The sequence below is a fragment of the Orcinus orca genome, unplaced genomic scaffold, assembly GCF_937001465.1.
Source record: "Orcinus orca unplaced genomic scaffold, mOrcOrc1.1 scaffold_97, whole genome shotgun sequence".
In the NCBI taxonomy this organism is placed as follows: Eukaryota; Metazoa; Chordata; class Mammalia; order Artiodactyla; family Delphinidae; genus Orcinus; species Orcinus orca.
This window is the reverse complement of record NW_026044012.1, coordinates 286,013-313,763: the sequence shown is the minus strand read 5'-3', so window position 1 is coordinate 313,763 and position 27,751 is coordinate 286,013. Positions and strand designations below refer to the sequence as shown.

General features: G+C 43.7%; 1 long non-coding RNA gene across 4 annotated transcripts in view; it reads left to right on the top strand.

The window, feature by feature from the left end:
* The first annotated feature begins 1,095 nt into the window (after positions 1-1,095).
* Positions 1,096-27,751, top strand: part of LOC125963356 (uncharacterized) — a 302,661-nt gene continuing 276,005 nt past the window's right edge. For 2 of the 4 annotated variants that reach the window (XR_007475214.1, XR_007475216.1), the window contains exon 1: positions 1,096-1,162. This is a non-coding gene — a long non-coding RNA (uncharacterized LOC125963356). Of the gene's footprint in view, positions 1,163-4,250; positions 4,318-27,751 lie in introns of those variants that run through there. The other 2 variants (XR_007475213.1, XR_007475215.1) reach the window with 1 other exon arrangement.

Here is a 27,751-nt window from a genome sequence, read left to right as displayed (position 1 = left end):
TATATTCAAGAAAAAACGCATACGTCCTTTGTGGCCAAGTGCATCATTGTCAACGTTCTGCCTCTTTTCCTATGCTTTAAATGCAATTCCAGTCTACCTCCGGAAATCGCTTTCCTGCAATTCTGCCCCACTTTCAAGTCCTCTTGGCAGGCTTACTTCAGTATATTTTTGGACGATAGCTGTCATTTATAACTCTGCAGGTTTGTGAATATCAGTGGCCCTGAGCTCCTTTCTTCAACTCGCGTTCTTGTGAGCTGGCCGCAACACCGCAGGATTGCTTCAGGCCCTAATCTGATTCCGGCATGGCACGCTGAGCCTTTGGTTAATTCCTCTTCCTGGTGGGAAATGAGAGTTAAATTTGCCCGTCCAGACACCTCCAGCTAGTCTCTCATTGGTTCTCCCTATTCCTGTTCATCTTCTGCAGAAATTGCAAACTGGGCCAAACAGGAGGTTAAAGGCACTGACTCTCCAAGTTGGGAGAGTGTTAGTAAAGCATCTGGAATGTTGCACCCGAGTACCAGGGGAGGAAAACTGAGATGTATTTGAACACGTGTCCCGATCACACGGCTGATCATACTCTGGGTTCCACATGCATGTTTTAGCTGAAGGAAGAATCCCTTAAACCTGGAGAGTTGAGACCCGTGGAATGGGTACCATGCAATATGACTTCAAAGGGTCTTCATTTGCTCACCGAACTTCTCCAATCCTATCACTGCTGCGTTTATGCCCCTGTACACACGCTTGATTCTCTTTCGGAGACATAGTAATCCATAGGTTTTAAGATACTTACTAGTCAGGTACATTCTTAGGCGTTTAATATGGGGTGTTGAGTCCATTTCGTTGAGCAAGGAGTAGCTCTTGTCTGTTACATATTTGGCTTAAGGAAATTTATCTGTGCTCATTTCAATCACTGGTTTTATGCAGCACCCCAACTCCCCTTTCCCCTTAAGCAAGCATAAGTTGGTTTTCTAAATTTGAGACCCTCTTCTGTTTTGTAATCAGGTTCCTGTGTAGCCAAGTTTACATTCCGTGTATTACTGATATCTTATGATGTTTCTTTTTCTGTGTGACTTATTTCACTTAGAATCATCATACCTGAATCCACTCATTATGCTGCTACGGGCCTGATGACATAGATTTCATTGCTGAGTGATATTGCTTTGTACGTAAGTACCACAACTTCTTTATCCATTTTTCGCTTTCTGCGATATTGAACTTGTACCATAAACGAGGTTCTTGTAAACAGAGCCGTCCCAAACTTTGGGGTGGCTGTGTCTTTTTGATTTTAATTTCCCTAAGTTATAGGATCATAATTGGAAGTGCCCTAGGCTCTGTTGCTTTGTTTTTTAGATGTTTCAGGAAACACCATACACTTCTCCCGAGTGGCTGTTGGCAATTTACATCCCGCCCATCAGCATAACAAGGCTCCCAGTTCTCCATGTCCTGTCCTGCCTTTCTGGATTTTACACGTTTATCAGATGGCCCTTTTGACCGGGGTCTAGTGAGACTTCATTGTAGTGCAGATTTCCTTTGCAAGATTGCTTGGTTGGCCAAAAAGGGCGAATGCGTCTTTTCCTGAATATATTCAGGAGAAAATGCATTCGCCCGTTTTGGCCAAGTCCATCATTGTCGACGTTCTGCCTCTTTTCCTATGCTTTAAATGCAATTCCAGTCTACCTCCTGAAATCAGATTCCTGCAATTATGCCCCGCTTTCAACTCCTCTTGGCAGCCTTACTTCAGTATATTTTTGGACGATAGCTGTCATTTATAACTCTGCAGGTTTGTGATTACAGTGCCCCTGAGCTCCTTTCCTCAACTCGCTTTCTTGTGAGCTGGCCGCAACACCGCAGGATTTCTTCAGGCCCTAATCTGGCTCCGGCATGGCACGCTGAGCCTTTGGTTAATTCTTCCTCCTGGGGGGAAATGAGAGTTAAATTTGCCCGTCCAGACACCTTCAGCTAGTCTCTCATTGATTCTCCCTATTCCTGTTCATCTTTCGCAGAAATTGAAAACTGGGCCAAACAGGAGGTTAAAGGCACTGACTCTCCAAGTCGGGAGAGTGTTAGTAAAGCATCTGAAATGTTGCACCCAAGTACCAGGGGACGAGAACTGAGACATATTTCAACACGTCTCCCGATCACACGGTTGATGATACTCTGGGTTCCAGATGCATGTTTTAGCTGAAGGAAGAATCCCTTAAACCTGGAGAGTTGAGAACCATGGAATGGGTACCATGCAATATGACTTCAAAGGGTCTTCATTTGCTCACCGAACCTCTCCAATCCTATCACTGCTGCGTTTATGCCCCTGTACACACGCTTGATTCTCTTTTGGAGACATAGCAATCCATAGGTTTTAAGATACTTACTAGTCAGGTACATCCTTAGGCGTTTAATATGGGGTGTTGAGTCCATTTCGTTGAGCTAGGAGTAGCTCTTGTCTATTACATATTTGGCTTAAGGAAGTTTATCTGTGCTCATTTCAATCTCTGGTTTTATGCAGCACCCCAACTCACCTTTCCCCTTAAGCAAGCACAAGTTGGTTTTCTAAATTTGAGACCCTCTTCTGTTTTGTAATCCAGTTCCTGTGTAGCCAAGTTTACATTCCGTGTATTAGTGATATCTTATGTTTCTTTTTCTGTGTGACATATTTCAGTTAGAATCATCATACCTGAATCCACTCATTATTCTGCTATGGGCCTGATGACATAGATTTCATTGCTGAGTGATATTGCATTGTACGTAAGTACCACAACTTCTTTATCCATTTTTCGCTTTCTGCGATATTGAACTTGTACCGTAAATGAGGTTCTTGTAAACAGAGCCGTCCCAAACTTTGGGGTGGCTGTGTCTTTTTGATTTTAATTTCCCTAAGCTATAAGACCATAAGTGGAAGTGCCCTTGGCTCTGTTGCTTTGTTTTTTAGATGTTTCAGGAAACACCATACACTTCTCCAGAGTGGCTGTTGGCAACTTACATCCCACCCATCAGCATAACAAGGCTCCCAGTTTTCCATGGCCTGTCCTGCCTTTCTGGATGTTACACTTTTTTCAGATGGCCCTTTTGACCGGGGGGAAGTGAGACTTCATTGTAGTGCAGATTTCCTTTGCAAGCTTGCTTGGTTGGCCAAAAAGGGCGTATGCGTTTTTTCCTGAAGATATTCAGGAAAAAACGCATACGCCCTTTTTGGCCAAGTGCATCATTGTCCACGTTCTGCCTCTTTTCCTATGCTTTAAATGCAATTCCAGTCTACCTCCTGAAATCGGTTTCCTGCAATTCTGCCCCGCTTTCAAGTCCTCTTGGCAGCCTTACTTCAGTATATTTTTGGATGATAGCTGTCATTTATAACTCTGCAGGTTTGTGAATTACAGTGCCCCTGAGCTCCTTTCTTCAACTCGCTTTATTGTGAGCTGGCCGCAACACCGCAGGATTGCTTCAGGCCCTAATCTGTTTCCGGCACAGCACGCTGAGCCTTTGGTTAATTCCTCTTCCTGGTGGGAAATGAGAGTTAAATTTGCTCTCCAGACACCTCCAGCTAGTCTCTCATTGGTTCTCCCTATTCCTGTTCATCTTCCGCAGAAATTGCAAACTGGGCCAAACAGGAGGTTAAAGGCACTGACTCTCCAAGTTGGGAGAGTGTTAGTAAAGCATCTGGAATGTTGCACCTGAGTACCAGGGGAGGAAAACTGAGATATATTTGAACACGTGTCCCGATCACACGGCTGATCATACTCTGGGTTCCACATGCATGTTTTAGCTGAAGGAAGAATCCCTTAAACCTGGAGAGTTGAGACCCGTGGAATGGGTACCATGCAATATGACTTCAAAGGGTCTTCATTTGCTCACCAAACCTCTCCAATCCTATCACTGCTGCGTTTATGCCCCTGTACACACGCTTGATTCTCTTTTGGAGACATAGCAATCCATAGGTTTTAAGATACTTACTAGTCAGGTACATTCTTAGGCGTTTAATATGGGGTGTTGAGTCCATTTCGTTGAGCAAGGAGTAGCTCTGGTCTGTTACATATTTGGCTTAAGGAAATTTATGTGTGCTCATTTCAATCTCTGGTTTTATGCAGCACCCCAACTCCCCTTTCCCCTTAAGCAAGCATAAGTAGGTTTTCTAAATTTGAGACCCTCTTCTGTTTTGTAATCAGGTTCCTGTGTAGCCAAGTTTACATTCCGTGTATTACTGATATCTTATGATGTTTCTTTTTCTGTGTGACTTATTTCAGTTAGAATCATCATACCTGAATCCACTCATTATGCTGCTACGGGCCTGATGACATAGATTTCATTGCTGAGTGATATTGCTTTGTACGTAAGTACCACAACTTCTTTATCCATTTTTCGCTTTCTGCGATACTGAACTTGTACCATAAACGAGGTTCTTGTAAACAGAGCCGTCCCAAACTTTGGGGTCGCTGTGTCTTTTTGATTTTAATTTCCCTAAGCTATAGGACCATAATTGGAAGTGCCCTAGGCTCTGTTGCTTTGTTTTTCAGATGTTTCAGGAAACACCATACACTTCTCCCTAGTGGCTGTTGGCAATTTACATCCCGCCCATCAGCATAACAAGGCTCCCAGTTCTCCATGTCCTGTCCTGCCTTTCTGGATTTTACACTTTTATCAGATGGCCCTTTTGCGCGGGGTGAAGTGAGACTTCATTGTAGTGCAGATTTCCTTTGCAAGCTTGCTTGGTTGGACAAAAAGAGCGTATGTATCTTTTACTGAATATATTCAGGAGAAAATGCATACGCCCGTTTTGGCCAAGTGCATCATTGTCGACGTTCTGCCTCTTTTCCTATGCTTTAAATGCAATTCCAGTCTACATCCTGAAATCGGATTCCTGCAATTATGCCCCGCTTTCAACTAGTCTTGGCAGCCTTACTTCAGTATATTTTTGGACAATAGCTGTCATTTATAACTCTGCAGGTTTGTGATTACAGTGTCCCTGGGCTCCTTTCTTCAACTCGCTTTCTTGTGAGATGGCCGCAACACCGCAGGATTGCTTCAGGCCCTAATCTGGTTCCGGCATGGCACGCTGAGCCTTTGGCTAATTCCTCTTCCTGGTGGGAAATGAGAGTTTAATTTGCCTGTCCAGACACCTCCAGCTAGTCTCTCATTGGTTCTCCCTATTCCTGTTCATCTTCCACGGAATTTGCAAACTGGGCCAAACAGGAGGTTAAAGGCACTGACTCTCCAAGTCAGGAGAGTGTTAGTAAAGCGTCTGGAGTGTTGCACCCGAGTACCAGGGGACGAGAAATGAGACATATTTCAACACGTCTCCCGATCACACGTTTGATCATACTCTGGGTTCCACTGAATGTGGAACTCAAGGAAGGAATGTTTTAGCTGAAGGAAGAATCCCTTAAACCTGGAGAGTTGGGAACCGTGGAATGGGTACCATGCAATATGACTTCAAAGGGTCTTCATTTGCTAACCGAAACTCTCCAATCCTATCACTGCTGCGTTTATGCCCCTGTAATCACGCTTGATTCTCTTTCAGAGGTATAGCGATCCATAGGTTTTAAGATACTTACTAGTCAGGTACATTATTAGGCGTTTAATATGGGGTTTTGAGTCCATTTCGTTGAGCAAGGAGTAGCTCTTGTCTATTCCATATTTGGCTTAAGGAACTTTATCTGTGTTCATTTCAATCTCTGGTTTTATGCAGCAGCCCAACTCACCTTTCCCTTTAAGCAAGCATAAGTTGGTTTTCTAAATTTGAGACCCTGTTCTGTTTTGTAATTCAGTTCCTGTGTAGCCAAGTTTCCATTCCGTGTATTAGTGATAACTTATGATGTTTCTTTTTCTGTGTGACTTATTTCAGTTAGAATCATCATACCTGAATCCACTCATTATGCTGCTACGGGCCTGATGACATAGATTTCATTGCTGAGTGATATTGCATTGTACGTAAGTACCACAACTTCTTTATCCATTTTTTGCTTTCTGCGATATTGAACTTGTACCGTAAACGAGGTTCTTGTAAAGAGAGCCGTCACAAATTTTGGGGTGGCTGTGTCTTTTTGATTTTAATTTCCCTAAGCTATAGGACCATAAGTGGATGTGCCCTAGGCTCTGTTGCTTTGTTTTTTAATTGTTTCAGAAAACACCATACACTTCTCCCGAGTGTCTGTTGGCAATTTCCATCCCGCCCATCAGCACAACAAGGCTCTAAGTTCTCCATGGCCTGTCCTGCCTTTCTGGATTTTACACGTTTTCAGATGGCCCTTTTGACCAGGGGGAAGTGAGACTTCATTGTAGTGCAGATTTCCTTTGCAAGCTTGCTTGGTTTGCCAAAAAGGGCGTATGCGTTTTTTCCTGAATATATTCAGGAAAAAACACACACGCACTTTTTGGCCAAGTGCATCATTGTGGACGTTCTGCCTCTTTTCCTATGCTTTAAAGGCAATTCCAGTCTACCTCCTGAAATCGGTTTCCTGCAATTCTGCCCCGCTTTCAAGTCCTCTTGGCAGCCTTACTTCAGTATATTTTTGGACGATAGCTGTCATTTATAACTCTACAGGTTTGTGAATTACAGTGCCCCTGAGCTCCTTTCCTGAACTCGCTTTCTTGTGAGCTGGCCGCAACATCGCAGGATTGCTTCAGGCCTTAATCTGGTTCCGGCACGGCACGCTGAGCCTTTGGTTAATTCCTCTTCCTGGTGGGAAATGAGAGTTAAATTTGCCTGTCCAGACACCTCCAGCTAGTCTCTCATTTGTTCTCCCTATTCCTGTTCATCTTCCGCAGAAATTGCAAACTGGGCCAAACAGGAGGTTAAAGGCACTGACTCTCCAAGTTGGGAGAGTGTTAGTAAGGCGTCTGGAATGTTGCACCCGAGTATCAAGTGACGAGAACTGAGACATATTTGAACACGTCTCCCGATCACACGGTTGATCATACTCTGGGTTCCACATGCATGTTTTAGCTGAAGGAAGAATCCCTTAAACCTGGAGAGTTGAGACCCGTGGAATGGGTACCATGCAATATGACTTCAAAGGGTCTTCATTTGCTCACCGAACCTCTCCAATCCTATCACTGCTGCGTTTATGCCCCTGTACACACGCTTGATTCTATTTCGGAGACATAGCAATCCATAGGTTTTAAGATACTTACTAGTCAGGTACATTCTTAGGCGTTTAATATGGGGTGTTGAGTCCATTTCGTTGAGCAAGGAGTAGCTCTTGTCTATTACATATTTGGCTTAAGGAACTTTATCTGTGCTCATTTCAATCTCTGGTTTTATGCAGCACCCCAACTCACCATTCCCCTTAAGCAAGCATAAGGTGGTTTTCTACATTTGAGGCTCTGTTGTGTTTTGTAATTCAGTTCCTGTGTAGCCAAGTTTACATTCCGTGTATTAGTGATATCTTATGATGTTTCTTTTTCTGTGTGACTTATTTCAGTTAGAATCATCATACCTGAATCCACTCATTATGCTGCTACGGGCCTGATGACATAGATTTCATTGCTGAGTGATATTGCATTGTACGTAAGTACCAAAACTTCTTTATCCATTTTTCGCTTTCTGCGATATTGAACTTGTAGCGTAGACTAGGTTCTTGTAAACAGAGCTGTCCCAAACTTTGGGGTGGCTGTGTCTTTTTGATTTTAATTTCCCTAAGCTATAGGACCATAAGTGGAAGTGCCCTAGGCTCTGTTGCTTTGATTTTTAGATGTTTCAGGAAACACCATACACTTCTCCCGAGTGGCTGTTGGCAATTTACATCCCGCCTATCAGCATAACAAAGCTCCCAGTTCTCCATGGCCTGTCCTGCCTTTCTGGATTTTACACTTTTTAAAGATGGTCCATTTGACCGGGGGGAAGTGAGACTTCATTGTAGTGCAGATTTCCTTTGCAAGCTTGCTTGGTTGGCCAAAAAGGGCGTATGCGTTTTTTCCTGAACATATTCAGGAAAAAACGCATACGCCCTTTTTGGCCAAGTGCATCATTGTGGACGTTCTGCCTCTTTTCCTATGCTTTAAATGCAATTCCAGTCTACCTCCTGATATTGGTTTCCTGCAATTCTGCTCCGCTTTGAAGTCCTGTTGGCAGCCATACTTCAGTATATTTTTGGACGATAGCTGTCATTTATAACTCTGCAGGTTTGTGAATTACAGTGCCCCTGAGCTCCTTTCTTCAACTCTCTTTCTTGTGAGCTGGCCGCAACACCGCAGGATTGATTCAGGCCCTAATCTGGTTCCGGCACGGCACGCTGAGCCTTTGCTTAATTCCTCTTCCTGGTGGGAAATGAGAGTTAAATTTGCCCTTCCAGACACCTCCAGCTAGTCTCTCATTGGTTCTCCCTATTCCTGTTCATCTTCCGCAGAAATTGCAAACTGGGCCAAACAGGAGGTTAAAGGCACTGACTCTCCAAGTTGGGAGAGTGTTAGTAAAGCATCTGGAATGTTGCACCCGAGTACCAGGGGACGAGAACTGAGACATATTTCAACACGTCTCCCAATCACACAGTTGATCATACTCTGGTTTCCACATGCATGTTTTAGCTGAAGGAAGAATCCCTTAAACCTGGAGAGTTGAGACCCGTGGAATGGGTACCATGCAATATGATTTCAAAGGGTCTTCATTTGCTCACCGAACCTTTCCAATCCTATCACTGCTGCCTTTATGCCCCTGTACTCACGCTTGATTCTCTTTCAGAGACATAGCAATCCATAGGTTTTAAGATAGTTACTAGTCAGATACATTCTTAGGCGTTTAATATGCGGTTTTGAGTCCTTTTCGTTGGGCAAGGAGTAGGTCTTGTCTATTACATATTTGGCTTAAGGAACTTTATCTGTGCTCATTTCAATCTCTGGTTTTATGCAACACCCCAACTCACCTTTCCCCTTAAGCAAGCATAAGTTGGTTTTCTAAATTTGAGACCCTCTTCTGTTTTGTAATCCAGTTCCTGTGTAGCCAAGTTTACATTCCGTGTATTAGTGATATCTTATGATGTTTCTTTTTCTTGTGACTTATTTCAGTTAGAATCATCATACCTGAATCCACTCATTATGCTGCTACGGGCCTGATGACATAGATTTCATTGCTGAGTGGTATTGCATTGTACGTAAGTACCACAACTTCTTTATCCATTTTTCACTTTCTGCGATATTGAACTTGTAGCGTAGACTAGGTTCTTGTAAACAGAGCTGTCCCAAACTTTGGGGTGGCTGTGTCTTTTTGATTTTAATTTCCCTAAGCTATAGGACCATAAGTGGAAGTGCCCTAGGCTCTGTTGCTTTGTTTTTTAGATGTTTCAGGAAACACCATACAGTTCCCCGGAGTGGCTGTTGGCAATTTACATCCCGCCCATCAGCATAACAAGGCTCCCAGTTCTCCATGGCCTGTCCTGCCTTTCTGGATTTTACACTTTTTAAAGATGGTCCATTTGACCGGGGGGAAGTGAGACTTCATTGTAGTGCAGATTTCCTTTGCAAGCTTGCTGGGTTGGCCAAAAAGGGCGTATGCGTTTTTTCCTGAACATATTCAGGAAAAAACGCATACGCCCTTTTTGTCCAAGTGTGTCATTGTCGACGTTCTGCCTCTTTCCTATGGTTTAAATGCAATTCCAGTCTACCTCCTGAAATTGGTTTCCTGCAATTCTGCCCCGCTTTCAAGTCCTCTTGGCAGCCTTACTTCAGTATATTTTTGGACGATACCTGTCATTTATAACTCTGCAGGTTTGTGAATTACAGTGCCCCTGAGCTCCTTTCTTCAACTCGCTTTCTTGTGAGCTGGCCGCAACACCGCAGGATTGCTTCAGGCCTTAATCTGGTTCCGGCACGGCACACTGAGCCTTTGGTTAATTCCTCTACCTGGTGGGACATGAGAGTTAAATTTGCCCGTCCAGACACCTCCAGCTAGTCTCTCATTGGTTCTCCGTATTCCTGTTTATCTTCCGCAGAAATTGCAAACTGGGCCAAACAGGAGGTTAAAGGCACTGACTCTCCAAGTCGGGAGAGTGTTAGTAAAGCATCTGGAATGTTGCACCCGAGTACCAGGGGACGAGAACTGAGACATATTGGAACACGTCTCCCGATCACATGGTTGATCATACTCTGGGTTCCACATGCATGATTTAGCTGAAGAAAGAATCCCTTAAACCTGGAGAGTTGAGACCCGTGGAATGGGTACCATGCAATATGACTTCAAAGGGTCTTCATTTGCTCACCGAAACTCTCCAATCCTATCACTGCTGCGTTTATGCCCCTGTACTCATGCTTGATTCTCTTTCAGAGACATAGCGATCCATAGGTTTAAGATACTTACTAGTCAGGTACATTATTAGGCGTTTAATATGGGGTTTTGAGTCCATTTCGTTAAGCAAGGAGTAGCTCTTGTCTATTACATATTTGGCTTAAGGAACTTTATCTGTGCTCATTTCAATCTCCGGTTTTATGCAGCACCCCAACTCACCTTTCCCCTTAAGCAAGCATAAGTTGGTTTTCTAAATTTGAGACCCTGTTCTGTTTTGTAATTCAGTTCCTGTGTAGCCAAGTTTTCATTCCGTGTATTAGTGATTTCTCATGATGTTTCTTTTTCTGTGTGACTTATTTCAGTTAGAATCATCATACCTGCATCCACTCATTATGCTGCTACGGGCCTCATGACATAGATTTCATTGCTGAGTGATATTGCATTGTACGTAAGTACCACAACTTCTTTATCCATTTTTCGCTTTCTGGGAAATTGAACTTGTACCGTAAACGAGGTTCTTGTAAACAGAGCCGTCCCAAACTTTCGGCTGGCTGTGTCTTTTTGATTTTAATTTCCCTAAGCTATAGGACCATAAGTGGATTTGACCTAGGCTCTGTTGCTTTGTTTTTTAGATGTTTCAGGAAACACCATACACTTCTCCGGAGTGGCTGTTGGCCATTTACATCCCGCCCATCAGCATGACAAGGCTCCCAGTTCTCCATGGCCTGTCCTGCCTTTCTGGATTTTACACTTTTTTCAGTGGCCCTTTTGACCGGGGGGAAGTGAGACTTCATTGTAGTGCAGATTTCCTTTGCAAGCTTGCTTGGTTGGCCAAAAATGGCGTATGTGTTTTTTCCTGAATATATTCAGGAAAAAACATATACGCCCTTTTTGGCCAACTGCATCATTGTGGACGTTCTGCCTCTTTTCCTATGCTTTAAATGCAATTCCAGTCTACCTCCTGAAATCGGTTTCCTGCAATTCTGCCCCGCTTTCAAGTCCTCTTGGCAGCCTTACTTCAGTATATTTTTGGACGATAGCTGTCATTTATAACTCTGCAGGTTTGTGAATTACAGTGCCCCTGAGCTCCTTTCTTCAACTCGCTTTTTGTGAGCTGGCCGCAACACCGCAGGATTGCTTCAGGCCCTAATCTGGTTCCGGCACGGCACGCTGAGCCTTTCGTTAATTCCTCTTCCTGGTGGGAAATGGGAGTTAAATTTGCCCGTCCAGACACCTCCAGCTTGTCTCTCATTGGTTCTCCCTATTCCTGTTCATCTTCCACGGAATTTGCAAACTGGGGCAAACAGGAGGTTAAAGGCACTGACTCTCCAAGTCGGGAGAGTGTTAGTAAAGTGTCTGGAATGTTGCACCTGAGTACCATGGGACGAGAACTGAGATAAATTTCAACACGTATCCCGATCACACGGTTGATCATACTCTGTGTTCCACATGCATGTTTTAGCTGAAGGAAGAATCCCTTAAACTTGGAGAGTTGAGACCCGTGGAATGGGTACCATGCTATATGACTTCAAAGGGTCTTCATTTGCTCACCGAACCTCTCCAATCCTATCACTGCTGCGTTTATGCCCCTGTACTTACGCTTGATTCTCTTTCAGAGACATACCAATCCATAAGTTTTAAGATACTTACTAGTCAGGTACATTATTAGGCGTTTAATATGGGGTTTTGAGTCCATTTCGTTGAGCAAGGAGTAGCCCTTGTCTATTACATATTTGGCTTAAGGAACTTTATCTGTGCTCATTTCAATCTCTGATTTTATGCAGCACCCCAACTCACCTTTCCCCTTAAGCAAGCATAAGTTGGTTTTCTAAATTTGAGACTCTGTTCTGTTTTGTAATTCAGTGCCTGTGTAGCCAAGTTTACATTCCGTGTATTAGTGATATCTTATGACGTTTCTTTTTCTGTGTGACTTATTTCAGTTAGAATCATCATACCTGAATCCACTCTATGCTTTACAGGCCTGATGACATAGATTTCATTGCTGATTGATATTGCATTGTACGTAAGTACCACAACTTCTTTATCCATTTTTCGCTTTCTGCGATATTGAACTTGTACCGTGACTGAGGTTCTTGTAAACAGAGCTGTCCCAAATTTTGGGGTGGCTGTGTCTTTTTGATTTTAATTTCCCTAAGCTATAGGACCATAAGTGAAAGTGCCCTAGGCTGTGTTCCTCAGTTTTTTAGACGTTTCAGGAAACACCATACACTTCTCCCGAGTGGCTGTTGGCAATTTACATCCCGCCCATCAGCATAACAACGCTCCCAGTTCTCCATGGCCTGTCCTGCCTTTCTGGATTTTACACTTTCTTCAGATGGCCCTTTTGACCCTGGGGAAGTGAGACTTCATTATAGTGCAGATTTCCTTTGCAAGCTTGCTTGGTTGGCCAAAAAGTGCATATGCGTTTTTTCCTGAATATATTCAGGAAAAAACGCATACGTCCTTTTTGGCCAAGTGCATCATTGTCGACGTTCTGCCTCTTTTCCTATGCTTTAAATGCAATTCCAGTCTACCTCCTGAAATCGGTTTCCTGCAATTCTGCCCCGCTTTCAAGTCCTCTTGGCAGTCTTACTTCAGTAGATTTTTGTACGATAGCTGTCATTTATAACTCTGCAGGTTTGTGAATTACAGTGCCCCTGAGCTCCTTTCTTCAACTCGCTTTCTTGTGAGCTGGCCGCAACACCGCAGGATTGCTTCAGGCCCTAATCATGTTCTGGCACGGCACGCTGAGCCTTTGGTTAATTCCTCTTCCTGGTGGGAAATGAGAGTTAAATTGCCCGTCCAGACACCTCCAGCTAGTCTCTCATTGGTTCTCCCTATTCCTGTTCATCTTCCGCAGAAATTGCAAACTGGGCCAAACAGGAGGTTAAAGGCACTGACTCTCCAAGACGGGAGAGTGTTAGTAAAGCGTCTGGAATATTGCACCCGAGTACAAGGGGACGAGAATGGAGACATATTGGAACACGTCTCCCAATCACACAGTTGATCATACTCCGGGTTCCACATGCATGATTTAGCTGAAGGAAGAATCCCTTAAACCTGGAGAGTTGAGACTCGTGGAATGGGTACCATGCAATATGACTTCAAAGCGTCTTCATTTGCTCACCGAACCTCTCCAATCCTATCACTGCTGCGTTTATGCCCCTATACACACGCTTGATTCTCTTTCGGAGACATAGCAATCCATAGGTTTTAAGATACTTACTAGTCAGGTACATTCTTAGGCGTTTAATATGGGGTGTTGAGTCCATTTCGTTGAGCAAGGAGTAGCTCTTGTCTATTCCATATTTGGCTTAAGGAAATTTATCTGTGTTCATTTCAATCTCTGGTTTTATGCAGCACCCCAACTCACCTTTCGCCTTAAGCAAGCATAAGTTGGTTTTCTAAATTTGAGACCCTGTTCTGTTTTGTAATCCAGTTCCTGTGTAGCCAAGTTTACATTCCGTGTATTAGTGATATCTTATGATGTTTCTTTTTCTGTGTGACTTATTTCAGTTAGAATCATCATACCTGAATCCACTCATTATGCTGCTACGGGCCTGATGACATAGATTTCATTTCTGAGTGATATTGCATTGTATGTAAGTACCACAACTTCTTTATCCATTTTTCGCTTTCTGTGAAATTGAACTTGTACCGTAAACGAGGTTCTTGTAAACAGAGCTGTCCCAAACATTGGGGTGGCTGTGTCTTTTTTATTTTAATTTCCCTAAGCTATAGGACCATAAGTGGAAGTGCCCTAGGCTCTGTTGCTTTGTTTTAGATGTTCCAGGAAACACCATACACTTCTCCTGAGTGGCTGTTGGCAATTTACATCCCGCCCATCAGCATAACAAGGCTCCCAGTTCTCCATGGCCTGTCCTGCCTTTCTGGATTTTACACTTTTTTCAGATGGCCCATTTGACTGGGGGGAAGTGAGACTTCATTGTAGTGCAGATTTCCTTTGCAAGCTTGCTTGGTTGGCCTAAAAGGGCGTATGCTTTTTTTCCTGAATATATTCAGGAAAAAAAGCATACGCGCTTTTTGGCCAAGTGCATCATTGTCGACGTTCTGCCTCTTTTCCTATGCTTTAAATGCAAATCAAGTCTACCACCTGAAATCGGTTTCCTGCAATTCTGCCCCGGTTTCAAGCCCTCTTGGCAGCCTTACTTCAGTAGATTTTTGTACGATAGCTGTCATTTATAACTCTGTAGGTTTGTGAATTACAGTGCCCCTGAGCTCCTTTCTTCAACTCGCTTTCTTGTGAGCTGGCTGCAACACCGCAGGATTGCTTCAGGCCTTAATCTGGTTGTGGCACGGCACGCTGAGCCTTTGGTTAATTCCTCTTCCTGGTGGGAAATGAGAGTTAAATTTGCCCGTCCAGACACCTCCAGCTAGTCTCTCATTGGTTCTCCCTATTCCTGTTCATCTTCCGCAGAAATTGCAAACTGGGCCAAACAGGAGGTTAAAGGCACTGTCTCTCCAAGTCGGGAGAATATTAGTAAAGCGTCTGCAATTTTGCACCCGAGTACCAGGGGATGAGAACTGAGACATATTAGAACACATCTTCCGATCACACGGTTGATCACACTCTGTGTTCCACATGCATTTTTTAGCTGAAGGAACAATCCCTTAAACTTGGAGAGTTGAGACCCGTGGAATGGGTACCATGCAATATGACTTCAAAGCGTCTTCATTTGCTCACCGAACCTCTCCAATCCTATCACTGCTGCGTTTATGCCCCTGTACTCACGCTTGATTCTCTTTCAGAGACATAGCAATCCATAAGTTTTAAGATACTTACTAGTCAGGTACATTATTAGGCGTTAAATAAGGGGTTTTGAGTCCATTTCGTTGAGCAAGGAGTAGCCCTTGTCTATTACATATTTGGCTTAAGGAACTTTATCTGTGCTCATTTCAATCTCTGGTTTTATGCAGCACCCCAACTCACCTTTCCCCTTAAGCAAGCATAAGTTGGTTTTCTAAATTTGAGACCCTTTTCTGTTTTGTAATCCAGTTCCTGTGTAGCAAAGTTTACACTCCGTGTATTAGTGTTATCTTATGATGTTTCTTTTTCTGTGTGACTTATTTCAGTTAGAATCATCATACCTGAATCCACTCTATGCTTTACAGGCCTGATGACATAGATTTCACTGCTGATTGATATTGCATTGTACGTAAGTACCACAACTTCTTTATCCAGTTTTCACTTTCTGCGATATTGAACTTGTACCATAAACGGGGTTCTTGTAAACAGAGCTGTCCCAAATTTTGGGGTGGCTGTGTCTTTTTGATTTCAATTTCCCTAAGCTATAGGACCATAAGTGGAACTGCCCTAGGCTCTGTTGCTTTGTTTTTTAGATGTTTCAGGAAACACCATACACTTCTCCTGAGTGGCTGTTGGCAATTTACATCCCGCCCATCAGCATAACAAGGCTCCCAGTTCTCCATGGCCTGTCCTGCCTTTCTGGATTTTACACTTTTTTCAGATGGCCCTTTTGACCCGTGGGAAGTGAGACTTCATTGTAGTGCAGATTTCCTTTGCAAGCTTGCTTGGTTGGCCAAAAAGGGCGTATGCGTTTTTTCCTGAATATATTCAGGAAAAAACGCATATGCCCTTTTTGGCCTAGTGCATCATTCTCGACGTTCTGCCTCTTTTCCTATGCTTTAAATGCAATTCCAGTCTCCCTCCTGAAATCGGTTTCCTGCAATTCTGCCCGGCTTTCAAGTCCTCTTGGCAGCCTTACTTCAGTATATTTTTGGACGATAGCTGTCATTTATAATTCTGCAGGTTTGTGAATTACAGTGCCCCTGAGCTCCTTTCTTCAACTCGCTTTCTTGTGAGCTGGCAGCAACACCGCAGGATTGCTTCAGGCCCTAATCTGATTCCGACATGGCACGCTGAGCCTTTGGTTAATTCCTCTTCGTGGTGGGAAATGAGAGTTAAATTTGCCCGTCCAGACACCTCCAGCTAGTCTCTCATTGGTTCTCCCTATTCCTGTTAATCTTCCGCGGAATTTGCAACCTGGGTCAAATAGGAGGTTAAAGGCACTGACTCTCCAATTCAGGAGAGTGTTAGTAAAGCGTCTGGAATGTTGCACCCGAGTACCAGGGGACGAGAACTGAGACATATTGGAACACGTCTCCCGATCACACGGTTGATCATACTCTGGGTTCCACATGCATGTTTTAGCTGAAGGAAGAATCCCTTAAACCTGGAGAGTTGAGACCCGTGGAATGGGTACCATGCAATATGACTTCAAAGGGTCTTCATTTGCTCACCGAACCTCTCCAATCCTATCACTGCTGCGTTTATGCCCCTGTACTCACGCTTGATTCTCTTTCAGAGACATAGCAATCTTTAGGTTTTAAGATACTTACAAGTCAGGTACATTATAAGGTGTTTAACATGGGGTTTTGAGTCCATTTCGTTGAGGAAGGAGTAGCTCTTGTCTATTACATATTTGGCTTAAGGAACTTTATCTGTGCTCATTTCAATCTCTGGTTTTATGCAGCACCCCAACTCACCTTTCCCCTTAAGCAAGCATAAGTTGGTTTTCTAAATTGGAGACCCTGTTCTGTTTTGTAATCCAGTTCCTGTGTAGCCAAGTTTACATTCCGTGTATTAGTGATATCTTATGATGTTTCTTTTTCTGTGTGACTTATTTCAGTTAGATTCATCATACCTGAACCCACTCATTTTCCGCTACGGGCCTGATGACATAGATTTCATTGCTGAGTGATATTGTATTGTACGTAAATACCACAACTTCTTTATCCATTTTTCACTTTCTGCGATATTGAACTTGTACCGTAAACGAGGTTCTTGTAAACAGAGCCATCCCAAACTTTGGGGTGGCTGTGTCTTTTTGATTTTAATTTCCCTAAGCTATAGGACCATAAGTGGAAGTGCCCTAGGCTCTGTTGCTTTGTTTTTTAGATGTTTCAGGAAACACCATACACTTCTCCCCAGTGGCTGTTGGGAGTTTACATCCCGCCCATCAGCATAACAAGGCTCCCAGTTCTCCATGGCCTGTCCTGCCTTTCTGGATTTTACACTTTTTTCAGATGGCCCCTTTGACCGCGGGGAAGTGAGACTTCATTGTAGTGCAGATTTCCTTTGCAAGCTTGCTTGGTTGGCCAAAAAGGGCGTATGCTTTTTTTCCTGAATATATTCAGGAAAAAACGCATACGCCCTTTTTGGCCAAGTGCATCATTGTGGACGTTCTGCCTCTTTTCCTATGCTTTAAGTGCAATTCCAGTCTACCTCCTGAAATCGGTTTCCTGCAATTTTGCCCCACTTTCAAGTCCTCTTGGCAGCCTTACTTCAGTATATTTTTGGACGATAGCTGTCATTTATAACTCTGCAGGTTTGTGAATTACAGTGCCCCTGAGCTCCTTTCTTCAACTCGCTTTCTTGTGAGCTGGCCGCAACACCGCAGGATTGCTTCATGCCATAATCTGGTTCCGGCACGGCACGCTGAGCCTTTGGTTAATTCCTCTTCCTGGTGGGAAATGAGAGTTAAATTTGCCCGTCCAGACACCTCCAGCTAGTCTCTCATTGGTTCTCCCTATTCCTGTTCATCTGCCGCAGAAATTGCAAACAGGGCCAAACAGGAGGTTAAAGGCACTGACTCTCCCAGTCGGGAGAGTGTTAGTAAAGCGTGTGGAATGTTGCACCCGAGTACCAGGGGACGAGTCCTGAGACATATTGGAACACGTCTCCCGATCACACAGTTGATCATACTCTGGGTTCCACATGCATGATTTAGCTGAAGGAAGAATCCCTTAAACCTGGAGAGTTGAGACCCGTGGAATGGGTACCATGCAATATGAATTCAAAGCGTCTTCATTTGCTCACCGAACCTCTCCAATCCTATCACTGCTGCGTTTATGCCCCTGTACACACGCTTGATTCTCTTTCGGAGACATAGCGATCCATAGGTTTTAAGATACTTACTAGTCAGGTACATACTTAGGCGTTTAATATGGGGTGTTGAGTCCATTTCGTTGAGCAAGGAGTAGCTCTTGTCTATTACATATTTGGCTTAAGGAACTTTATCTGTGCTCATTTCAGCCTCTGGTTTTATGCAGCACCCCAACTCACCTTTCCCCTTAAGCAAGCATAAGTTGGTTTTCTAAATTTGAGACCCTCTTCTGATTTGTAATCCAGTTCCTGTATAGCCAAGTTTACATTCCGTGTATTAGTGATATCTTATGATGTTTCTTTTTCTGTGTGACTTATTTCAGTTAGAATCATCATACCTGAATCCACTCATTATGCTGCTACGGGCCTGATGACATAGATTTCATTTCTGAGTGATATTGCATTGTACGTAAGTACCACACCTTCTTTATCCATTTTTCGCTTTCTGCGATATTGAACTTGTACCGTAAACGAGGTTCTTGTAAACAGAGCCGTCCCAAACTTTGGGGTGGCTGTGTCTTTTTGATTTTAATTTCCCTAAGCTATAGGACCATAAGTGGAAGTGCCCTAGGCTCTGTTGCTTTGTTTTTTAGATGTTTCACGAAACACCATACACTTCTCCCCAGTGGCTGTTGGCAATTTACATCCCGCCCATCAGCATAACAAGGCTCCCAGTTCTACTTGGCCTGTCCTGCCTTTCTGGATTTTACACTTTTTTCAGATGGCCCTTTTGACCGGGGGGAAGTGAGACTTCATTGTAGTGCAGATTTCCTTTGCAAGCTTGCTTGGTTGGCCAAAAAGGGCGTATGGGTTTTTTCCTGAATATATTCAGGAAAAAACGCATACGCCCTTTTTGGCCAAGTGCATCATTGTCGACGTTCTGCCTCTTTTCCTATGCTTTAAATGCAATTCCAGTCTACCTCCTGAAATCGGTTTCCTGCAATTCTGCCCCGCTTTCAAGTCCTCTTGGCAGCCTTACTTCAGTATATTTTTGGATGATAGCTGTCATTTATAACTCTGCAGGTTTGTGAATTACAGTGCCCCTGAGCTCCTTTCTTCAACTCGCTTTCTTGTGAGCTGGCCGCAACACCGCTGGATTGCTTCAGGCCCTAATCTGGTTCCGGCATGGCACGCTGAGCCTTTGGTTAATTCCTCTTCCAGGTGGGAAATGAGAGTTAAATTTGCCCGTCCAGACACCTCCAGCTAGTCTCTCATTGGTTCTCCCTATTCCTGTTCATCTTCCGCGGAATTTGCAAACTGGGCCAAACAGGAGGTTAAAGGCACTGACTCTCCAAGTCGGGAGAGTGTTAGTAAAGCGTCTGGAATGTTGCACCCGAGTACCAGGGGATGAGAACTGAGACATATTTCAACACGTCTCCCGATGACACGGTTGATCATACTCTGGGTTCCACATGCATGTTTTAGCTGAAGGAAGAATCCCTTAAACCTGGAGAGTTGAGACCCGTGTAATGGGTACCGTACAATACGACTTCAAAGGGTCTTCATTTGCTCACCAAAACTCTCCAATCCTATCACTGCTGCGTTTATGCCCCTGTACTCACGATTGATTCACTTTCAGAGACATAGCAATCCATAGGTTTTAAGATACTTACTACTCAGGTACATTATTAGGCGTTTAATATGGGGTTTTGAGTCCATTTCGTTGAGCAAGGAGTAGCTCTTGTCTATTACATATTTGGCTTAAGGAACTTTATCTGTGCTCATTTCAATCTCTGGTTTTTTGCGGCACCCCAACTCACCTTTCCCCTTAAGCAAGCATAAGTTGGCTTTCTAAATTTGAGACTCTGTTCTGTTTTGTAATCCAGTTCCTGTGTAGCCAAGTTTACATTCCGTGTATTAGTGATATCTTATGATGTTTCTTATTCTGTGTGACTTATTTCAGTTAGAATCATCATACCTGAATCCACTCTATGCTGCTACGGGCCTGATGACATAGATTACATTGTTGAGTAATATTGCATTGTACGTAAGTACCACAACTTCTTTATCCATTTTTCACTTTCTGTGATATTGAACTTGTACCGTAAACGAGGTTCTTGTAAACAGAGCCGTCCCAAACATTGGGGTGGCTGTGTCTTTTTGATTTTAATTTCCCTAAGCTACATGACCATAAGTGGAAGTGCCCTAGGCTCTGTTGCTTTGTTTTAGATGTTCCAGGAAACACCATACACTTCTCCTGAGTGGCTGTTGGCAATTTACATCCCGCCCATCAGCATAACAAGGCTCCCAGTTCTCTATGGCCTGTCCTGCCTTTCTGGATTTTACACTTTTTTCAGATGGCCCTTTTGACTGGGGGGAAGTGAGACTTCATTGTAGTGCAGATTTCCTTTGCATGCTTGCTTGGTTGGCCAAAAAGGGCGTATGCTTTTTTTCCTGAATATATTCAGGAAAAAACGCATACGCCCTTTTTGGCGAAGTGCATCATTGTCGACGTTCTGCCTCTTTTCCTGTGCTTTAAATGCAAATCCAGTCTACCTCCTGAAATCGGTTTCCTGCAGTTCTGCCCCGCTTTCAAGTCCTCTTGGCTGCCTTACTTCAGTATATTTTTGGACGATAGCTGTCATTTATAACTCTGCAGGTTTGTGAATTACAGTGCCCCTGAGCTCCTTTCTTCAACTCGCTTTCTTGTGAGCTGGCCGCAACACCGCAGGATTGCTTCAGGCCATAATCTGGTTCCGGCATGGCACGCTGAGCCTTTGGTTAATTCCTCTTCCTGGTGGGAAATGAGAGTTAAATTTGCCCGTCCAGACACCTCCGGCTAGTCTCTCATTGGTTCTCCCTATACCTGTTCATCCTCCACAGAAATTTCAAACTGGGCCAAACAGGAGGTTAAAGGCACTGACTCTCCATGTCGGGAGAGTGTTAGTTAAACTTCTGCAATGTTGCACCCGAGTACCAGGGGACGAGAACTGAGACATATTGGAACACATCTCCCGATCACACGGTTGATCATACTCTGGGTTCCACATGCATGTTTTAGCTGAAGGAAGAATCCCTTAAACCTGGAGAGTAGTGACCCGTGGAATGGGTACCATGCAATATGACTTCAAAGGGTCTTCGTTTGCTCACCGAACCTCTCCAATCCTATCACGGCTGCGTTTATGCCCCTCTACACATGCTTGATTCTCTTTCGGAGACATAGCAATCCATAGATTTTAAGATATTACTAGTCAGGTACATTCTTAGGCGTTTTATATGGGGTTTTGAGTCCATTTCGTTGAGCAAGGAGTAACTCTTGTCTATTACATATTTGGCTTAAGGAACTTTATCTGTGCTCATTTCAATCTCTGGTTTTATGCAGCACCCCAACTCACCTTTCCCCTTAAGCAAGCATAAGTTGATTTTCTAAATTTGGGACCATGTTCTCTTTTGAAATTCAGTTCCTGTGTAGCCAAGTTTACATTCCGTGTATTAGTGATATCTTATGATGTTTCTTTTTCTGTGTGACTTATTTCAGTTAGAATCATCATACCTGAATCCACTCATTATGCTGCTATGGGCCTGATGACATAGATTTCATTGCTGAGTGATATTGCATTGTACGTAAGTAAAACAAATTCGTTATTCATTTTTCGCTTTATGCGATATTGAACTTGTACCGTAAACGAGGTTCTTGTAAACAGAGCCGTCCCAAACATTGGGGTGGCTGTGTCTTTTTGATTTTAATTTCCCTAAGCTACAGGACCATAAGTGGAAGTGCCCTAGGCTCTGTTGCTTTGTTTTAGATGTTCCAGGAAACACCATACACTTCTCCCGAGTGGCTGTTGGCAATTTACATCCCGCCCATCAGCATAACAAGGCTCCCAGTTCTCCATGGCCTGTCCTGCCTTTCTGGATTTTACACTTTTTTCAGATGGCCCTTTTGACTGGGGGGAAGTGAGACTTCATTGTAGTGCAGATTTCCTTTGCAAGCTTGCTTGGTTGGTCAAAAAGGGCGAATGCTTTTTTCCCTGAATATATTCAGAAAAAAAGCATACGCCCTTTTTGGCCAAGTGCATCATTGTGGACGTTCTGCCTCTTTTCCTATGCTTTAAATGCAATTCCAGTCTACCTCCTGAAATCGGTTTCCTGCAATTCTGCCCCGCTTTCCAGTCCTCTTGGCAGCCTTACTTCAGTATATTTTTGGACGATAGCTGTCATTTATAACTCTGCAGGTTTGTGAATTACAGTGCCCCTGAGCTCCTTTCTTCAACTTGCTTTCTTGTGAGCTGGCCGCAACACCGCAGGATTATTTCAGGCCCTAATCTTGTTCCGGCATGGCACGCTGAGCCTTTGGTTAATTCCTCTTCCTGGTGGGAAATGAGAGTTAAATATGCCCGTCCAGACACCTCCAGCTTGTCTCTAACTGGTTCTCCCTGTTCCTGTTCATCTTCCACAGAAATTGCAAACTGGGCCAATCAAGAGGTTTAAGGCACTGAGTCTCCAAGTTGGGAGAGTGTTAGTAAAGCATCTGGAATGTTGCACCCGAGTACCAGGGGAGGAAAACTGAGACATATTTGAACACGACTCCCGATCACACGGTAGATCATACTCTGGGTTCCACATGCATGATTTAGCTGAAGGAAGAATCCCTTAAACCTGGAGAGTTGAGACCCGTGGAATGGGTACCATGCAATATGACTTCAAAGGGTCTTCATTTGCTCACCGAACCTCTCCAATCCTATCACTGCTGTGTTTATGCCCCTGTACACACTCTTGATTCTGTTTCGGAGACATAGCAATCCATAGGTTTTAAGATACTTACTAGTCAGGTACATTCTTAGTCGTTTAATATGGGGTGTTGAGTCCATTTTGTTGAGCAAGGAGTACCTGTTGTCTATTACATATTTGGCTTAAGGAACTTTATCTGTGCTCATTTCAATCTCCCGTTTTATGCAGCACCCCAACTCACCTTTCCCCTTAAGCAAGCATATGTTGGTTTTCTACATTTGAGAAACTGTTCTTCTTTGTAATCCAGTTCCTGTGTAGCCAAGTTTACATTCCGTGTATTAGTGATATCTTATGATGTTTCCTTTTCTGTGTGACTTGTTTCAGTTAGGATCATCATAGCTGAATCCACTCATTATGCTGCTATTGGCCTGATGACATAGATTTCATTGCTGAGTGATATTGCATTGTACGTAAGTACCACAACTTCTTTATCCATTTTTCACTTTCTGCGATATTGATTATGTACCGTAAACGAGGTTCTTGTAAACAGAGCCATCCCAAACTTTGGGGTGGCTGTGTCTTTTTGATTTTAATTTCCCTAAGCTGTAGGACCATAAGTGGAAGTGCCCTAGGCTCTGTTGCTTTGTTTTTTAGATGTTTCAGGAAACACCATACACTTCTCCCGAGTGGCTGTTGGCAATTTACATCCCGCCCATCAGCATAACAAGGCTCCCAGTTCTCCATGGCCTGTCCTGCCTTTCTGGATTTTACACTTTTTTCAGATGGCCCTTTTGACCCGGGGGAAGTGAGACTTCATTGTAGTGCAGATTTCCTTTGCAAGCTTGCTTGGTTGGCCAAAAAGGGCGTATGCGTTTTTTCCTGAATATATTCAGGAAAAAACGCATACGCCCTTTTTGGCCAAGTGCATCATTGTCGACGTTCTGCCTCTTTTCCTATGCTTTAAATGCAATTCCAGTCTACCTCCTGAAATCGGTTTCCTGCAATTCTGCCCCGCTTTCAAGTCCTCTTGGCAGCCTTACTTCAGTATATTTTTGGATGATAGCTGTCATTTATAACTCTGCAGGTTTGTGAATTACAGTGCCCCTGAGCTCCTTTCTTCAACTCGCTTTCTTGTGAGCTGGCCGCAACACCGCAGGATTGCTTCATGCCATAATCTGGTTCCGGCATGGCACGCTGAGCCTTTGGTTACTTCCTCTTCCTGGTGGGAAATGAGAGTTAAATTTGCCCGTCCAGACACCTCCGGCTAGTCTCTCATTGGTTCTCCCTATACCTGTTCATCCTCCATAGAAATTTCAAACTGGGCCAAACAGGAGGTTAAAGGCACTGACTCTCCATGTCGGGAGAGTGTTAGTTAAACTTCTGGAATGTTGCACCCGAGTACCAGGGGACGAGAACTGAGACATATTGGAACACGTCTCCCGATCACACGGTTGATCATACTCTGGGTTCCACATGCATGATTTCGGCTAAGGAAGAATCCCTTAAGTTGGAGAGTTGAGACCCGTGGCATGGGTACCATGCAATATGACTTCAAAGGGTCTTCATTTGCTCACCGAACCTCTCCAATCCTATCACTGCTGCGTTTATGCCCCTGTACACACGCTTGATTCTCTTTCGGAGACATAGCGATCCATAGGTTTTAAGATACTTACTAGTCAGGTACATTGTTAGGCGTTTACTATGGGGTGTTGAGTCCATTTCGTTGAGCAAGGAGTAGCTCTTGTCTATTACATATTTGGCTTAAGGAACTTTATCTCTGCTCATTTCAATCTCCGGTTTTATGCAGCACCCCAACTCACCTTTCCCCTTAAGCAATCATAAGATGGTTTTCTAAATTTGAGACCCTGTTCTCTTTTGTAATCCAGTTCCTGTGTAGCCAAGTTTACATTCCGTGTATTAGTGATATCTTATGATGTTTCTTTTTCTATGTGACTTATTTCAGTTAGAATCATCATACCTGAATCCACTCATTATGCTGCTATGGGCCTGATGACATAGATTTCATTGCTGAGTGATATTGCATTCTACGTAAGTACCACAACTTCTTTATCCATTTTTCACTTTCTGCGAAATTGAACTTGTCCCGTAAACGAGTTTCTTGTAAACAGAGCCGTCCCAAACGTTGGGGTGGCTGTGTCTTTTTGATTTTAATTTCCCTAAGCTATAGGGCCATAAGTGGAAGTGCCCTAGGCTCTGTTTCTTTGTTTTTTAGATGTTTCAGGAAACACCATACACTTCTCCTGAGTGGCTGTTGGCAATATACATCCCGCCCATCAGCATAACAAGGCTCCCAGTTCTCCATGGCCTGTCCTGCCTTTCTGGATTTTACACTTTTTTCAGTGGTCCTTTTGACCGGGGGGAAGTGAGACTTCATTGTAGTGCAGATTTCCTTTGCAAGCTTGCTTGGTTGGCCAAAAAGTGCGTATGCGTATTTTCCTGAATATATTCAGGAAAAAACGCATACGCCCTTTTTGGCCAAGTGCATCAGTGTCGATGTTCTGCCTCTTTTCCTATGCTTTAAATGCAATTCCAGTCTACCTCCTGAAATCGGTTTCCTGCAATTCTGCCCCGCTTTCAAGTCCTCTTGGCAGCGATACTTCAATATATTTTTGGACGATAGCTGTCATTTATAACTCTACAGGTTTGTGAATTACAGTGCCCCTGAGCTCCTTTCTTCAACTCGCTTTCTTGTGAGCTGGCTGCAACACCACAGGATTGCTTCAGGCCCTAATCTGGTTCCGGCACGGCACGCTGAGCCTTTGCTTAATTCCTCTTCCTGTTGGGAAATGAGAGTTAAATTTGCCCGTCCAGAAACCTCCAGCTAGTCTCTCATTGGTTCTCCCTATTCCTGTTCATCTTCCGCAGAAATTGCAAACTGCGCCAAACAGGAGTTTAAAGGCACTGACTCTCCAAGTCGGGAGATTGTTAGTAAAGCGTCTGGCATGTTGCACCCAAGTACCAGGGGATGAGAACTGAGACATTGGAACACGTCTCCCGATCACACGGTTGATCATACTGTGGGTTCCACATGCATGTTTTAGCTGAAGGAAGAATCCCTTAAACCTGGAGAGTTGAGACCCGTGGAATGGGTACCATGCAATATGACTTCAAAGGGTCTTCATTTTCTCACCGAACCTCTCCAATCCTATCACTGCTGCGTTTATGCCCCTGTACACACGCTTGATTCTCTTTCGGAGACATAGCAATCCATAGGTTTTAAGATACTTACTAGTCAGGTACATTCTCAGGCGTTTAATATGGGGTGTTGAGTCCATTTCGTTGAGCAAGGTGTAGCTCTTGTTTATTCCATATTTGGCTTAAGGAACTTTATCTGTGCTCATTTCAATCTCTGGTTTTATGCAGCACCCCAACTCACCTTTCCCCTTAAGCAAGCATAAGTTGGTTTTCTAAATTTGAGACCCTGTTTTGTTTTGTAATCCAGTTCCTGTGTAGCCAAGTTTACATTCCGTGTATTAGTGATATCTTATGATGTTTCTTTTTCTGTGTGACTTATTTCAGTTAGAATCATCATACCTGAATCCACTCATTATGCTGCTACGGGCCTGATGACATAGATTTCATTGCTGAGTGATATTGCATTGTACGTAAGTACCACAACTTCTTTATCCATTTTTCACTTTCTGCGATATTGATTATGTACCGTAAACAAGGTTCTTGTAAACAGAGCCATCCCAAACTTTGGGGTGGCTGTGTCTTTTGGATTTTAATTTCCCTAAGCTATAGGACCATAAGTGGAAGTGCCCTAGGCTCTGTTGCTTTGTTTTTTAGATGTTTCAGGAAACAGCATACACTTCTCCCGAGTGGCTTTGGCAATTTACATCCCACCCATCAGCATAACAAGGCTCCCAGTTCTCCATGGCCTGTCCTGCCTTTCTGGATTTTACACTTTTTTCAGATGGCCCTTTTGACCCGGGGGAAGTGAGACTTCATTGTAGTGCAGATTTCCTTTGCAAGCTTGCTTGATGGCCTAAAAGTGCATACGCGTTTTTTCCTGAATATATTCAGGAAAAAACGCATATGCCCTTTTTGGACAAGTGCATCATTGTCCACGTTCTACCTCTTTTCCTATGCTTTAAATGCAATTCCAGTCTACCTCCTGAAATCGGTTTCCTTCAATTCTGCCCTGCTTTCAAGTCCTCTTGGCAGCCTTACTTCAATATATTTTTGGACGATAGCTGTCATTTATAACTCTGCAGGTTTGTGAATTACAGTGCCCCTGAGCTCCTTTCTTCAAATCTCTTTCTTGTGAGCTGGCCGCAACACCGCAGGATTGCTTCAGGCCTTAATCTGGTTCCGGCACGGCACGCTGAGCCTTTGGTTAATTCCTCTTCCTGGTGGGAAATGAGAGTTAAATTTGTCCGTCCAGACACCTCCAGCTAGTCTCTCATTGGTTCTCCCTATTCCTGTTTATCTTCCGCAGAAATTGCAAACTGGGCCAAACAGGAGGTTAAAGGCACTGACTCTCCAAGTCGGGAGAGTGTTAGTAAAGCGTCTGGAATGTTGCACCCGAGTACCAGGGGACGAGAACTGAGACATATTGGAACACGTCTCCCGATCACACGGTTGATCATACTCTGGGTTCCACATGCATGATTTCGGCTAAGGAAGAATCCCTTAAGTTGGAGAGTTGAGACCCGTGGCATGGGTACCATGCAATATGACTTCAAAGGGTCTTCATTTGCTCACCGAACCTCTCCAATCCTATCACTGCTGCATTTATGCCCCTGTACACACGCTTGATTCTCTTTCGGAGACATAGCGATCCATAGGTTTTAAGATACTTACTAGTCAGGTACATTGTTAGGCGTTTACTATGGGGTGTTGAGTCCATTTCGTTGAGCAAGGAGTAGCTCTTGTCTATTACATATTTGGCTTAAGGAACTTTATCTCTGCTCATTTCAATC